The following is a 16,227-nucleotide window of genomic DNA, read 5'->3' as shown; positions in this document are numbered from 1 at the left end:
GCTAGGTTTCTTGAGTTTCTAGCACAATGATTAACATATCGAATATCAATGGAAATTCTTGTTCCACCTTGCCTGACCTTGAGACTCTGGCGAACGCTTCTCGTTACAATCTTTCACCCGCACTCCGCGGTTCCGTCTTACGCGCCGCTGGCAAGTATTTGACGCTGGCGAGGTGCCGGTTCGATTCATTTGAAATTCATGCAAATTGATGATCGGCCGACTGATTCATCGGTACGTCGCGTTGGTCCTTATGTAACGAACATAAATATATAAACTGTACATATACTCAACGACCGCGTTGATTGAGCACAAGTCGTTATAACCGCGAGCGAAAAGGTGCGGCGGCGCTAGAAGATACGTAGAGGTAATTGGAAAACTCGAAATATCGATAGGTTCGTAAAGAAGATCGGTTGCGATGTCAACGAAGGGATGAAGAGAAAGATATATGATATATTTTACGCTCCAAGTACACTTTGTGGCAAACTGAAATTAACCGTACAAAAATCAGTACTTAGCCTAAACACCGTGCTACGAAATATGCAGTAGAAGGAATAATGTAAAGAATTATTAATAATGGTAATGATAAAGTAGTGATACACAATAATTAGTAATAATAGTAATAACGAATCGGAATACTAGATTATCACACCGCTATAACCTGAAACTTATAAAAGTTCGAACAATGTTCGGATATAAATTACTTCATTCAATAAACTCCTATATCGAGCACTATACAATGGATTACAATAAGTAACAACTCAATATGAGAGAGAAGGTGGGAGGGAGGGAAGAAAAAAAGGTCATGTTGCATATCGCGGTATATCAACAGGAATGATTCTATCGCGAGTAGGAGCGCTCCGACAACCGGATAAAGCCGGTTTCGTTGTCAATGAAGAAGAAGAAGAAGAATGAGGTGTAAAAAAGTAAATAAAAAAAAAAAAAAACATATCTATAAGAACACAGAGAGAATATGTACGGAAAAAAGGAAAAGCATAAAACAAGCGTCGCGTCGGCAAATATGAACAAAGTCTGAGGCAGATAAGCTGTAGACTATATACATGTATACATACATGTTTCCTGATTAATGGGAGAGACGAATGATACAAAAAGTGTTCGCAATGTCTGAAGACGGAGGAGCCGTATGCGCAAAGGGATAAAGACCAAGAGAGAACGTGATATTCGATGCCGTTGGGGTACGCATACGCAATAGTTACAAAGCGAGCACCCTGAAGAGCACGCGTGGCGGAAAGCAGGAACAAACAAAGTCTCTCGCGATAAATAATTCATGTATTCGACTATCAGACGTCTTGCATCTGCATAATTTCTGAGCGTCTAAGAGGGGGTGGGGGTGGGGGGGGGGGGGGGGAGGAAGGAGGACGCGTCTAGGCGTTTCAGTAAAACTGTATCGTAGATTCGCGCGACTTTTTCGACCCACGTGCACCCGACGTCCGTTCAATTGTTGCGAAAATTTGAATCAGTGAATCGCGTAACGGGGAATCCGATGATTCCGCGCAACGCGTTCTGCGGTCTGCAATAATGGATTCGGCAGAGTATTACGCAAACTTCGAGGAACAATTAACCGCGTCGCGTGCGCAACAAATTATTTGGCGAACCGTGACCACGCAACGATCCGCAGCGAGCAAATAACTGCTCGATAGTTGGGGGCTTGCGTTGCATGCGTAGATATAGGTAGACACGTACGTCATATAATAGAAAGATCCGGCGTTAGCCTGGATTCCATGAATGAACGACGACGCAGACTCCGAATGTGGGGTGAACGCGTATTGATACCTACACGTTGTACGTGTATGTAGTAATCGAGTCGGTTGACGCATCGTACGGCGGTAATTTTACTCAATGGTCGTGTAAACCGAGAGTGCGATAATTACCCACGCACGGAGCGGTAGCTGCGCGGTTTAAAAACACCCACACTTCGCGACTCGTCGCGTACAAGGTAGCTGGGCACGACAGATCTACACCAACTGATACACGAATTATACCGTCGCAATACCTGCGGAACTTCGACTTCGAGGGTCTAATTTTAGGCGTTGGTGGTCGGTTTGAAAATACCGAGACTAACGGAGGAGCCCAAACAGCGGCGTACACACACACGTGCATGCGGTAATAAAGAGAGGCGAAAGGGAGAGGATGCCTCTCGCAGCGACCGGATGCAGTGGGCCGCTTCCGGCAACGCGACGGCCAGCTGAGTCCCGCGTCTGACGGACGACGGCTGCACCAGAAGGCGAGTCTGCAGCCTCCGTCAGGCGTCTCGGAGGAACAGGAAGGGCGAAGGGAAGGGAAGATTATCGCGTTACGACCGCACGATAACCTGACCCGATCCACGCGACGCGACGTCATGCCCTCTTAAATAAAACGGTAATTCCGGTCAGACGACGCCCACGCGACGCGGCATCCGGCGGTGGAGCAACGCTTCGGGATCGAAGCATCGCCGAGATGCGAATGATTTCCCCGACGTTGTATGGCGATATTGTAATTCGGGGAAATGCTCGACATGCTGGCGTGGCGGAGGCATCCCTGAATTACGACGATTCTGCCGAGCCTACGTCGATGCGACGACAAGCGTGTCAATGTCGAGTCTTTGCATAGAATTCGCAACCGGGCTGAAGGCTGCGACGATCGCCTGCTGATAACCCGGAGCTGGCTCGATTAACCTGCAATAATCATCGTGTCGAAGTCAGTAACGATTCGTGCTGAAGAAAAACCGTTGTTTCGCGTTTTAGAGCCATCTGAATTTCGGTAAATCGTAATAAAGCGAAACGTACCTACTCATATTTTGCAATCTTAGTTCCATCGAAATTATTTCAAAAATAATAAAATAGCAGTTTCTTTTTTTCAATGTTTCGTTACGATAACGTTAATAACTTCAACCTCGTCAATAATCGCGGTGTCCTCGCCGGGTTTGTACTATTTTATAACTAGAGTTTGGAGAGCATTACTGATAAGTGCGATGATACGAGGATCGGAATTAATGATCGGAATAAATGTACGCATGCGTGTGGTTTCAAATGGGATAAATTAGCGTTTAACGGGATTGGGAATGATTAATGTCTGTGTGTACCTATCCGAAGAACGGGCGCGTGTAATAGGATATAACAGCAGCTGCGTATAATAATCTGCGAATTTGCGTAGAATGCCGAGATTTGCGAGTTCGAGGAAATCCTTGCACATGACTAGTCATCGCGTTGAACGAGGCGTTTATAACGTACCGGGACTGTGAGAACTTGTACATTTACATACGCGTGTGTACGCGCATGCTTTTGGCGTGATTTTGCGAATTTCAAAGAAACTATCAAATTTCTCCGCGTCTCTCTTTGCCGCTGTAGTTCCGCGTGTCGCGCGGGCAAGAAAATAACTATTTTTATCACCGTCGAAAGGCAATCTTACCGCGGACTACCGGAGGATCACGACACGCTCCCGTCCATCGGCTGACCCAAGATGGCTCTTTGACGAGCCTCGACGATAAAACGGAACCGAACGCACGAGCCGTGCGCGTAACGCGATTCGATGAAATTGCGTTGAACTTTGGGATCATAGAGGCTAACCGAACGAGAGGACGAGGACGAAGAACGAGCGGCTGCGGAGTCAGCTGGCAAACCGACCAGCCAATTGGTCAGGGTCAATTTCTCGACCGTCTAATGCGATACAATCTGGCAGAGTTACCGCCTCGTTGACCCCGGCTCTGCATCGTCGATCTTCACAGCTGACGAGGGAAAGTGTTTGTAAGAGACGTCTTACAGTGCGGACTAGCGGATGGGAGTCGAGGGAACACGGGAGTACGAATCTTTGTACGAGCCGCGAACGAGAGCGGATCGGATCTGCGATGTTCCGAAGTAAGTATTAAGGTGTTTTCGTCACGCGGTCACTTTACCGATTTAAGACTATTTATGAGAAACCGTCAGATTCTTTTTTAAAACAACGTTCCAAATCGACGTTTTTTCGACGCGTCATCGTTTTGACGTTAGCGATTGATTATCGTACGAATTAACAATCGAATAATTTGCGTAAAAATGTCATCCCAAAATTCGTCTCGCAGCGAAATAACCTACAGAAAAAGTCTCGATGAGCGCGTTTCAAGATACCAAATCATCACGATTTTCGTAAATATTCTCGAAATCTGTCACACGACTCCGTGCGGAAATAGTACATATATTCGCTGCATAGTGGCGAATTGTTCGTAGTTTCGATATAGCCGTGCAGAAATATTTGAAAAATTCTAACAATTCAACGGCAAAAGTTTCGCAAGCATTATAGCCAAGCAGAGTTTCGTTGTATCAAAAGTTGCAAAACATCGCCGCAGTCAGCCGTTGCAAAGAACTGCCGCCGCTACTGCATCAGCACTAACGATAAAACGACGCTGATGCACCGAATTATTCTTTTAATCGTGCATTCTCGACGCCCCGAAATTAGCTTGTGAATATAAACACGCATAGAACTCACCTGGTGTTCTGCGCAAACTCCAGAGCACTGGAGGGTGCACGGAGGGTTTACCCGCGGAGGCAGCCAGTGTGACTGCGTTCCGCGTACCTGTAACAAAAAGATAAATAACGACGTGATGAGAGTGGGCATTGGAAATGTGCGAGAAGTCAGACATGATCATGGAAATCGGCGTCGCGACGCGATCTGGGGAGGATTTCTGTACCGCGCCGGGAACTTGGAAATACCTGCGGGAGCAATCGCGACGAGCAAAGCCGGGGACCAGCGCTTCCAGGCGTCGACGGGCATCTTTGTTCCAGTTTCCCTGCGGGTGTTCTTCGACGGCACGCTCTTCGGAAGTGACGGCGCGCCGGGCTTTCCGAAAGACGAGCTTTCCCCTACCTTTTAAGGGGGAGTTTCTCAGGGGCGGATGTGCTTCCCGGGGGGTTTCCCCGCTGACGTGTAACGAGTCGGTATTAAATGTTATTCGCGGACCCCGTAACCAACCACGGGAGCCATAAGCGATTAGCCATAATGGCAGGACGCGTGGCGTGCCGGATTCGTGCTGTCCTTCTCTTACGTCTTGTGCTCCTCGATATAATGGCTCGGCTATTATATCGAAATACCTAATGGAATTACGAAGGTATATTTACTCCCACGAGGCACGACATGACTCTATCTTATAACACTGTCGTGGCCATCGACTTGTGTAACAAATATACTATGAATTACACCCCTGGCGTATATGTATAGGTATAGATGTAATTATTATATAACCGAAATAATTGGAAGGGTGTTCCTCGGAAGATTACCGCAGACGCGTTTAGATAACTTTGCACCAGACTTATACCTACAGGTGGTTATACGGCGGGCATTAACGTCTTCGTTAATTATCGACGAGCCATCGACTCGTCTGCTTCTAAACTCGAGGTCTTTTCGCTGTTATATATTATACCATTTATACTGCAGCTGAATAGAAAGAAGAATAACGGCTCGAGACTCGGTGAATGGGTAATAATATGCCTCTCGTATCTATGCCAACTCATTGTTAGTCCGACGTATCTACGTTCAAACATTTATACAAGTTCGGCGTTTCACTACTGCTCGAAATTTTGTTCAACAAAACTGACGCATACATATCGCCGGTATAATTAGTGCAAACAGACGGATTGACCTTAATACCCATCGATAACAGCTCACCAAATTCGACGAGTTGTATACCAAGAAGATAATGATGATGATGATGATGGTGGTGGTGATTAGATAACAATAACAGTAACAATCGTTCGCGTAGAATAAATATTATATGCTCGTACGGTGATGAAATTTGGAGGGAATTGTGGATGCATGTGTAAGGTGTTGGAAAAAATTCCACCAACGAGCGCGGTTATTTATCATCTGAAACTGTACAAGCACACCTGTGTTACGTACCCACTTAATCTCACATGAAAAATAAATTGCTTTTTGTTTTCTCTTTTTATGTCTTCTCACCTTGCCTCCCCAATGGGAACGGCGTTAAAACTCTTTTCCATCCTTTTCACGTGTATTTGCATTACATTAGATCACGTACCACGTTACAAAGAGATAGAGAGAGAGATTGACGTTTCAACTCTCGATGGCATCATCTTTTCTACACATAATTACGTTGGCTCAGTTTTACGTTGCACCGGTATTATACGTATACATACGAACGTAGATTCTACGTACATACCTACATTGGCGAATAGATGCATCGGCCAAGAAATTTGGGACGCGCGAGTAATTACAAAACTTTCGAATTGTGTTCCAAAGCGTTTGTGTACTGTTAATTAATGGCGGTAATTATCGAAAGCGACAAAGATCCATTCGACTCGACGCTTATTCAATGCATGACGCGTTACTGCTCGTGGAAAGAATCTTCCACTATCCCCCCGAATTTTTTCCTCTATTTTTCAAAACTTTGTCAATTTCGAGAAGTGGACCTTTCGCTGACGGATGCGAATGGAGCGTGAAGAAACGAAGGCTTCAAATTTCAAGGATATTTTTCCCCGAAAGCCTTTCGTCATTGTCCTATTATTCTTAACAAGCGCCAGCCGTCGTACAGGCACAATGAGTAAATGCCAGCGGAAATCAGACGTCAGCAACGAGGATGAGCGGACGGTGACAAAGATTAAATTAATCTTCCGGAGCGGAAGTAAATTGAGCGCGGTTCGGGTAATGAAATTATTTGGCGGTTGGGAAGATGAAAGACTCAAGCCGCCGCCGCCGAGGCCATAATCGAGCTATAATCGAGCTTGCGAACATTTCCCCTGCAGTACGAGACGGCGAAACGCCTTTCCTGGATCCTTGAAGTTCGCAATTCTGATTCAACACGTTTCTGTGCAGCACTTTTTTGTATTCCCTCGAAGCTAATCCTGACAAAGTGCGAACGAACGGCGAGTCAACGATATTCGCGTACAAGTCGTTTTCCCTTTGACAAAAGCTTTCCAAACAAAAAGATGCTTCGCCGTACGTGATCAAGTATTCCTTTTTCGCAAATTACAAGTTCATGATTCAATGAATCACCCTCGATATCGTCATATAATAACGGGGTGGTTCGACTAAAACGAGACGATCGTTTTACAGGCGTATTACTTTTCTCACATTTCGCGTAAGTTTATTATATTCACGGAAAAATGTCGATCATTCCATCAGACGAAACCATGGAATCCAATTAGAAAAGCATTGCAAAACGACATTGAATTAGATATTGCTCACTTTTGAGACTGGTTGTGAAGATCCTGTAATAACTTTAATAATATACTCGACTGAATCTAATTCTACCGATTCCACGCAATTCAAGCACTCGAATTGCTCGCTAACAGCGATGGTTTTCAAATAACTGGCGACCCCTTCGCGGTTCGAAATTATATTGAACCGTGGTTACAAAGCTCTGCGATTTCCGTTGGCGGACCATCGCCGCAGAGTTATTGGGGTTAGATGATGACTAATATTGACACCTCACCTTTCGTCGCAAAAATTGGTAAATCATACCTTAAATACTTGGAGATAGGCGGAATAAATTTTTAGCTGATTCGAAAATGTTTCAACTTTTTAGTTTTTTGAGACAACCGTGCAATTGTACGATTCCAATTTACAATCAGCTTATACGGCAGTATATCTTGAATTTTCCTGCATACCATACGGATGCATATCATTATTTGAGAGCACTTACACCTTTAATACCTGGTAGGTAAAATTAGGTACGGAGAAATTTGATTGTTTGCTCTGCAAATAGGTGTATATGTATAATGCGTATGTATAATATGTATCATAATTTGCATGTAACGCGCCCGTATATTTTCGCCTAATCACGCAGATTGTATGCGTCGAATAAACAACAAGACTTTACCATGAATATAAGAGAGATATTTGTCAAAATATTATTTTGTACTGATTCACTTTCAAGAGATAAAAATCCGAGTCAATATTACACACAGGCGCAATCTCGTTCTGCATACAGCATGTATGTTTCTTATATCTGAAATACCGTGACGTCGATCTACTGTTTATTCACGCGTGAATCGCGAGACCGGATCCAAATGAGCACCTTCAATCAAACTGCGGTGAATTTTCAGCGACTGCCTCCACCTTTCCCTGCGGGAATCCGCAACGGCGAATCCTCCATCGTATTGCACAGTGTGTCTAATTACGTCGTGGCGTTTGAGTCACGTAAAGGTGACGGTGTCCGTTGGTGAAAATCAGTCTCGCACCCGCGGTTTGACAAGAAAACGGCATCGGCCAACAGCCGTGACTCAGGAATCGCAGTTTTCTTCGAATTTACCGCGGTTTTGTTTTCGGCACAGACTGCAATGGCATGCCCGTAAAACATGATCAGTGCCGATTGCCAAGTGACGATCCGTTCCGATTAATTTACGCGGCAGAGCAAAAGGAATTCAGTTTTTACATGAAGCTACAGTTTCTTTTTCGGTTCCATTTTCTCGCCCAATTATGACACATGGAACGTCGCATTATAGGTATCTACGTATCATACGGTGTGTTATTATACCGGAGAAAAAATTGATGTTTATGTGCAGTGGGTGAATACGACAGAAAGAAAAGTGTATAGTATTCAGAAAAAGTTTGACGTCTAGATTCGTAAGTATTGTCCCAACTCTGAAGAAGATTCTCTCTGTTCGTTCGGGGTCGAAAAGTCTGCGAAGTATGACTTAATGCGAGGCGTATGCTGGAAGGTTCGCGTCTTTATATCTTTTCAAAGTCTGCAAGGAGATAAACGCTTGGACGAACTTTATCAATTAGCATTCAACGTTCGATTTCTTTGACGCGAAGTTACGCTGCCACGACAGCCGTAATCATCTTCATTTTTCTCCGGCACCCTCGAATGTCGAAACTTGACACCGAGGCAATTTTTCCGCGGACTTTTTCCTTTCCCAAACAGATGCCCAATATCCGTCGCCGTATGGAATACGGCGCGTCAAAGACATCGACGTGATCGACGAAAGGGAACGTCAGTTTTAGCCAGCTCTTTTCTCCGCAAAAAGAAACTCCGTCGGATTTAATCGCGAGGCGTTACATCCGCGGAACTTTTTACGCTAAATAAAAAAGTGTGAAAAATTTCGAGAAGTTGTTACACCTGCAACATCTTTCGAGAGCATTCGAATTGGCTACTCGGAAAACTGACTCTAACGTATCTGTCGCAGGTTAATGTTATATATAAACTGACGCGAGTTCCTAATTTTGGCAATGGGAATAGAACATGCCTTTTCCATTTCGAGAATGGGTTTCTCCGCACGAATAATGTCGCTCCACCATGCAAGGGCTTCTGATTATTTATATGGGAGTAGAGTAAATTAAATTTCCGAAAGTACAACACCGCGTGGTTCGATATACGTGAAAATAAATGCGATTTGGCCGGCTTCGTCGTCAAGCCGACAACAAGAACACGAAACTCGCCGACGTTGAGTTGAGACGGGTTTTACGTGATAAAAATCTATTTATGTCAATTCCGAGATCGTAACCGCCGATTTCCTCCACTCGCCCGGAGCTTCTTCGTCTCATAGCTCCGAAAACAGCCGCCCTCTGATCGAGCTTTACCCCGTGAGGCAACTCTGCACTACATCAACGCACACGAGCTGTAGCGCTGATAACTTTGGATTATTTTTCCTAGATGCTTGACTCCCGGATCAAAGTCCTTCCACAGCTTACGGCTTGGTCGTCAAAATCGTGTTACGATTAACTGAGGCGGAAAGGAAATTCCCGGCTTCTTAATTAACGTCAAACTCGACGCATAATTCGGGCATCTGAGATTGGTATTATTCGTACGAAAACCAAGTTATAAGTGCCCACTAACGTTGGTACGCAGCGCAAACGCGTTTACAACATCATGCGGAGATAGAAAAATATGAGAAAAAAAGCTCAATGGTAATCCGTTAATTGCATCCTGCCAGCCGTTCGCGCGTGGGCCGTTTGACGGCATGGGATTACTACGTGGCTCTAAGATATTGTTCAAATCTGGTTACCCACCGGAGAAATGAACGAATCGGATAATTGTACGGGTCCCGAGGATCGCGACGCCTGCGTAGTGCGGCTGCAAGCTTCTCGAGGCAATTACATAATACTCGACCTTCGATTGGGACGATCGTATACGTGCCCAATAATTAACGAGAAAGGTCGTCGAGCACGAGGCGATTCGCCGGTTTTTTTCGGGGCATTCAAGGTACAGCAGGTGCGTTTTCACCAGCCGATAAATCAGCCGCGGAGTGCCGACGGAGTGCGAAATCAATACAAACTCTTTCAAATACCGTTTAGTTCCTGCGGCTTGGTTTATTATCGAAGTAAACGCCGGCTGTCGGCTAGTTCGCCAATCGAAATATGATTATTTAGTAATATACATACTACGGTAGTTTGGTTTTTAGTATTAATAATATGTGTACATTGTAATTACTGATAAAATCAAAAGGTACGGAATCGACACGGAGATAACTAAAGGCGCGCATCCCGCTACGAGACAGCCGGTTGATAAAAAAAAAAAAAAAAAAAAAAAACGCCTGCATACCTGAGACGGAGAATCCACGGACCGGCGGGCGCCAGGATTACAGCCACGGGTGTGTTATTATACTGTTGCATAAGACGGCTATACAGCCGTCAGCCGCCAGGATCACTGACTAGATCGTGTGATAGCCTGTACAGCTTGTACGTATCCATTAATGATGTGCTAGCTGCAAAAACACTGATCAACGTCCAATGATTATACCTGCTGATTGATTTACTCGGTGTAATAGCTGGCTGGTATGAATTCCTCTTTAGGCGCACGCTCGAGTATATTCTATGTGTGTCAATTGGTGTAATACCGTGCCACGTATGCGACTTCGCAGGCTGCATAATACCCATTAATTGAAGGCGTGAGAAAAGAAAGGTTCGTTAACAGCACCTCTTCAAGCGCGAGATTACGACCGATGATTCAAGTGGAGAAATTTGAAATTCGCTTTTTGGACTTCTCAAAGGTTGAATAACGAGTCAGCAGCTCTGATAAAACTAACCGGAAAAATCGTCGGCTTAAGCTCTGGCAGTCATGCGCTCGGTAAGTAATCGGGGAGTTATTAAATTAATTCACAGAGTGAGAGAGAGAGAGAGAGAGAGAGATAAGACGTTTCCATCAGGCTAATTTATCATGATGAGGTATCATCGAAAAATTCTATGAAACCGAAGTGTCAAGCTTACGTCGTTTCGGCGTAGAGACACTTAACTCATTCTCGTATGTGGCAATAATCTAAGTAGCCAGTACCACACCTGTATTATATAACTGTACGTTAGATCGATCGATCGATCTATCGATTGATATATAGAATGATCCCGGTAGGTACGCCAAAATTGGTATGTGCAACGCCTCGCGTGTCATTTCGCTTCCGTAACAATCATACACATAGTCACGTAACATCCATACGGAGAGGAAGAAAGATTGCCCACCGTGATATCATTTTTGTACGTACCCTGAAACGATGTCTAAAACAAATCATCGCGTTGATCTACTTTGTTGAAAGTATAATTTATAGTTCGCTTTCTCGGTGTATAAATAATTACACACATCGCGAGCTTTGTTCAACCATGTGTATTCTCACCACATCATCGTTATCACCGGTGAATTTTTTTAAAAACAACGACAGTATAAGCTGATCGAATGATTGTAGGAAATTTTTTAAGACTCCTGTAACTTTTAGAACGGATTGCGAGTGTGAAACTGAAAGTTTGGCATTGCCATCGTGCGAATAAGCCTGTCGGTGCATCGATCGAAAGGCGACGTCGAAAAAAGCTCGTAAGAGATGAACGTCTGTATATATGACTGACATAATGCTCAAATGTGATAAAACGGAAACGGACGTTACATCACTCGGACGGGGCCGCCTGCAGACAATAAGTGAACGAGGTCCGTGTAAAGCGCTCGGCATGCGGTAATGTGCCTCGGTATATCCGGCAGTGATGACCAACGTTGTGGGCGTTTCCGTGAGACGTAACAGGAGAAGACTGAATTCTCTTCGTTCCAACGCCGAGGACCTCAAAATCCCACCTAGGATGACATCCGAGTGTTGTACGAAACTCGAGAATTTCTCTGTACCTAAATCCAATCACACCGTTATTACGAACCCGACTGATACCCCGCGATTGATATTCCTCGCGAGGAAGACATTAGCCATGTTCGTCGCGCCCTCGAATCGACAGCAGCTAGTACGAATCACGCGTGATTAGTACTTGAAGAACCGTCAACTACATTTGGTCGCCGATTCGTATAATCTGGGATCGCTAATTCGTAGCGAACAGCGCAATGCCAACGGACGTTAAGCGTTCTCCGAAGCTTTAATTCGGGCGCCTTGATCAACTCGTACGTGACCAGAAGGCATTACGGGCGATTATAATGACTCGACAGGATGGCGATAAACCGGGGAAATCCGACTAACGATCATCCGTGGGGAAAAAAATTATACTTTTCCTCAATCAGTGCCGTGATTAGGATAGCAGACATCACGTGCTACTGTTAATGCGACTGGCTGAATTTCAAGAAAATGTGTCACTCGAGAGTCGGTGCACGTTGAAGGGCACGTGATTGTACGAACAGACAACGAAGCAATGAATTCTCACAGTTAGATCGTAGGAAAATTGACGCGGTATTTCACTTCGGCTGATAAACTCGTGATCGTCGACCGGACTGCATACGTGTGGCCTTGAACGCAAGGAATCCGCAATCAAAATTGCGGCGTGTTATTACTGCGAAGATTCAGTTGAGCTGCAGAAACTCTGGCGATCCGACTCCTATATCTTAGGCGAACGATGCGGCGCTTCGGCTGCATGGCTGCACGACCTGGTTTCGAAAACGTCTGATTCGATATGTTGGCGCCTGGCGCGAGACCGCGACTGAAAGGCACCGAAACGTCGGTCAGAGGATCGTTACGGTCGTGAGTTAAAAATTGATGGAGAATTGTCGATTTCTTTGAAACAAGCCGTACTACGCGCAACTCGAATGGAGGTGGAAAAAATGGCGAAAAATTAGAAGCGTTGTAGCGTCGACCAACGTTACAGCTCCGCGGCTTATGATACTAGCAAAAGCTACGAGAAAATTTCCGCGTACAACAATTGTGATTGGCAGTTTTATCGCCGGACTACGAGCCATGATCCTTCCCGGTACAATAACATCGATTACGACTGACCCACGGATTATTTTCATCCGAAAATCGTCGGCTACGTGCCAAATTCAAAGCACCAATCTCCGCGGGTTATCTCGACTCGGTGTCACGTGATTCCTGCCAATCGTCGATGCCTTTTCCTCGTACACCAGAAGCTGTCAGAGGCTGTTTACCGCGATGATCCGCAGTATCCATGCAAAAACCGAGGCTATCGTCATCGCGTCCACTTCTAATATTGGTTTACACTTTATCGCTCACGGACATAACCGGGTTCAACCTGCTTAGGTCATACGCACATATCCTGAGGAACGACGACCGTCCATCTCGCATTTCGATCCGCATCCGTAGACGCTCTGTTCGCAGAAAAATATCACGCGGAAAGCAGCTGGCTTGATAAAAACAAGTGAGCTTCAAGGAATTCGCGAATCAGCTGAACAAACCCAGCGTGCAGGCGCCGAACCGAACGTGACCTAAGATAAGCCAACCAGACCCGACAAAATAGTCAATCAATTAGCAAGATACACAATGCCTCATTTCTCCCCCAAACTCTTCCAAATCACCAGCTATACATCGAAGGCCAGCTCGGTGTCGTTCGCAACCAGAGCCGAGTTTGTTGTTGGTATCCGAATGCCGGAGAGGTACGAGCTGCGTTATGTTTCCGTGGTGATTAAAAGCGTTCGCATACCTACGTTGCTCTTGAGTGATAAGGGAAATCCGCATCTGGCAGCATTAGAATGTTGCCTGAACGACGTGGCTTTGGAAGTTGGACCGGAGAAGCAGGTTCGACCCGTAATATATAAATACTGGTGGCTGTAGATACCACAAGCCGCATCCCCTCTCTTTCTCTCTCTCTCCGTCCTTCTTTCCGAGGATTTGAACACCGCCAAATTGATACAACATTCCGACGATGGTATATTTGACCACGGAAATAGAGATGCTAGTCCTTTTCGATAAAGTAGAACGGTGTGGAGGGAGACGGGTTAACGTTGATTGATATTTGATTAAACTACACGGAATGATAAGCGTGGGGAACTTTGTATCATTACCTTAGTAACATATTTCCAGGATCCGCTTGGTTCGTTGAAGAATCCGTTACCAGATGGTTGGCCATCGCTGGTAAATACTTCGTCGAGACGTACGAACTTTCTGCTGCCATCGTTACGACGATCATCGAAAAGCTTTACCAGAGTAGACACCTTTTCAGTGTCTATCGGTATCAATATTTACGTCGTTTTTCAACGCGACCTGCGCGTTTTGCGGTTTTTAGTGAGAAACCATTACGATTAATACGACTGTGGTCTAGACAAGAAAAGTAAGATCGAATTGATTCGTAGAGAAGAAAAATATCAACTCTGCGCCATCGGTTTAGCGTTAATTTCACGGAATAAAAGCTACGCTAGCTCGAAGAATGCTGTACCATCAGACGTGCTGGTGTGGAAAACGTAGACGAGTGTAAGTAGTGAAAAACAGTACACCAAGCAATCCGAAGCAGCTAGCGTTGTTTGAACGGCAAAAAGATTATCCGTCATTTGTTATTCTGAAAGTGGAATCACTTTGACAGCAGGAAACTCAGCGTCGCGGGCGCGTAGCTCGAATGGCTGAATCGCGATTGAGAAATTCATTACTGTTACTTCTTTCCAAGTGATCGTGATTATTCATACCACCTACGCTGGAAGAAAATTCAGTTCAATTGATTCGTTTTACTCAAATTCACCTCGTTTGATTCAGACATACTTTGTCTTCCGAACGCTAAATTTATTTCAATCGATAATATCATCAATTCCGAGCTGCAATTAAATTACCAACATATTTGACGATAATTAATCAAATATTTCATATCTCTGACGAGGGTTTGTATTTTTAAACTCAGCAACCTTACACAATGTAATTTATGCACAATTGTTACTGGTTATACAACTGAAATTCGTTTGGCCGAAGTAAGGTTCTTTCAAAGTTTCTACTGTCGGGTACAAATATTGATCAGAGCATGTATTGAACGAATATATTACAATTTAACATTTATCTCCCGGTAGACGTACGCTCACGATATTTTGATTAAACAAAGTACTTTCAGACCAAAATACGTGACATGCGGAAAAACCACGGGCAGTAATTTCACATCACGGAATTATTCTTCTTGCCAAAAAGATTTTCCGCCTGTTTTTCGATGTAAGAGTTTCAGTTTACAGTATCAAAGGTCGCGGTGAGAGTTGAATTTCTGGTACAGGTCCGGGACCTACATTCGCAGATCCACGGCTTGACCCCATCTGGCATTATAACTGACAGCAGCTAGACTATCACGAGATGCGCAAAGTGATGCCCTGTACCGAAATGACCGGCGCTATTAATCGGTGTAAATATTTTTACCGCACAGTGAGCGATCTTTTTAAAAATAATACACATATTTTTCCCTTAATGGTGACAACAGTGAATAAAACCGTAGTTTCGTTTATTTTACTGTATTTATTATTTTAGGAAACGGTTAGGATAACTAAGTTTCTCGGGAAAACCATTAGATTCTTCTGACTTCTGCATTAAATGCGTAGCTGAATTCTGATAAATATCGTCAATTGAAATTGTTATAGTAATTATAAATTCTCTTCGATGGATTGAAAGTATAGAAATTTGATCTCGGTTAATAAAAAAGAAGCCACAAAGACGTAATATAAACGTCGGAGGTTTTCTCGCAACATTTCCCATCACTGATTTTTACATTTACTTCTTTTCTTATTTCCTCAACCAATAATGAAAATTGCAAATTTGTAACCGCACGCGGTTATTCGCACTTTACAAGCGTACCTACATGTATACACCAGTACAGTTGTACATACCTTAACGAACGTCATTGGCAAAGGACTTGGGCATACATTTTCGCAATGCATAAACGATAAGATTCCCGAGAATCGTGATATCATAAGACGAGATAAAGCTATAGACAAGATGAAACCGTCTCTTTGCCGCGACCTCGCGAGTTTGGATCACCGTCGCACATTCACTAATTTTTTATCGAGTCTTCGTACAATCCGTACTTCGTATCCTGAAATTTTTGGTGTTAGTAGGTGAGGCGACCGAGGTTTACATATGTATGAATTTTTTTTATCTGCACGTTCGCATATTTGTATGCCTATTTTACGCCTGG

The 16,227-nt window shown here is 44.4% G+C and overlaps 1 protein-coding gene across 3 annotated transcripts in view; it reads right to left on the bottom strand.

Annotated features, from left to right (window-relative positions):
• Positions 1 to 16,227, bottom strand: part of LOC124187935 (dual 3',5'-cyclic-AMP and -GMP phosphodiesterase 11) — a 91,993-nt gene that overhangs the window by 45,808 nt on the left and 29,958 nt on the right. For all 3 annotated transcript variants that reach the window (XM_046580116.1, XM_046580117.1, XM_046580120.1), the window contains exon 2: positions 4,459 to 4,545. The gene's annotated coding sequence lies outside the window, so the exon portion shown is untranslated. The remainder of the gene's footprint in view (positions 1 to 4,458; positions 4,546 to 16,227) is intronic.

This window comes from Neodiprion fabricii, chromosome 1, assembly GCF_021155785.1.
Source record: "Neodiprion fabricii isolate iyNeoFabr1 chromosome 1, iyNeoFabr1.1, whole genome shotgun sequence".
Taxonomy (NCBI): Eukaryota; Metazoa; Arthropoda; class Insecta; order Hymenoptera; family Diprionidae; genus Neodiprion; species Neodiprion fabricii.
The sequence above is the reverse complement of the archived record's forward strand: the minus strand, read 5'-3'. Positions and strand labels throughout refer to the sequence as shown.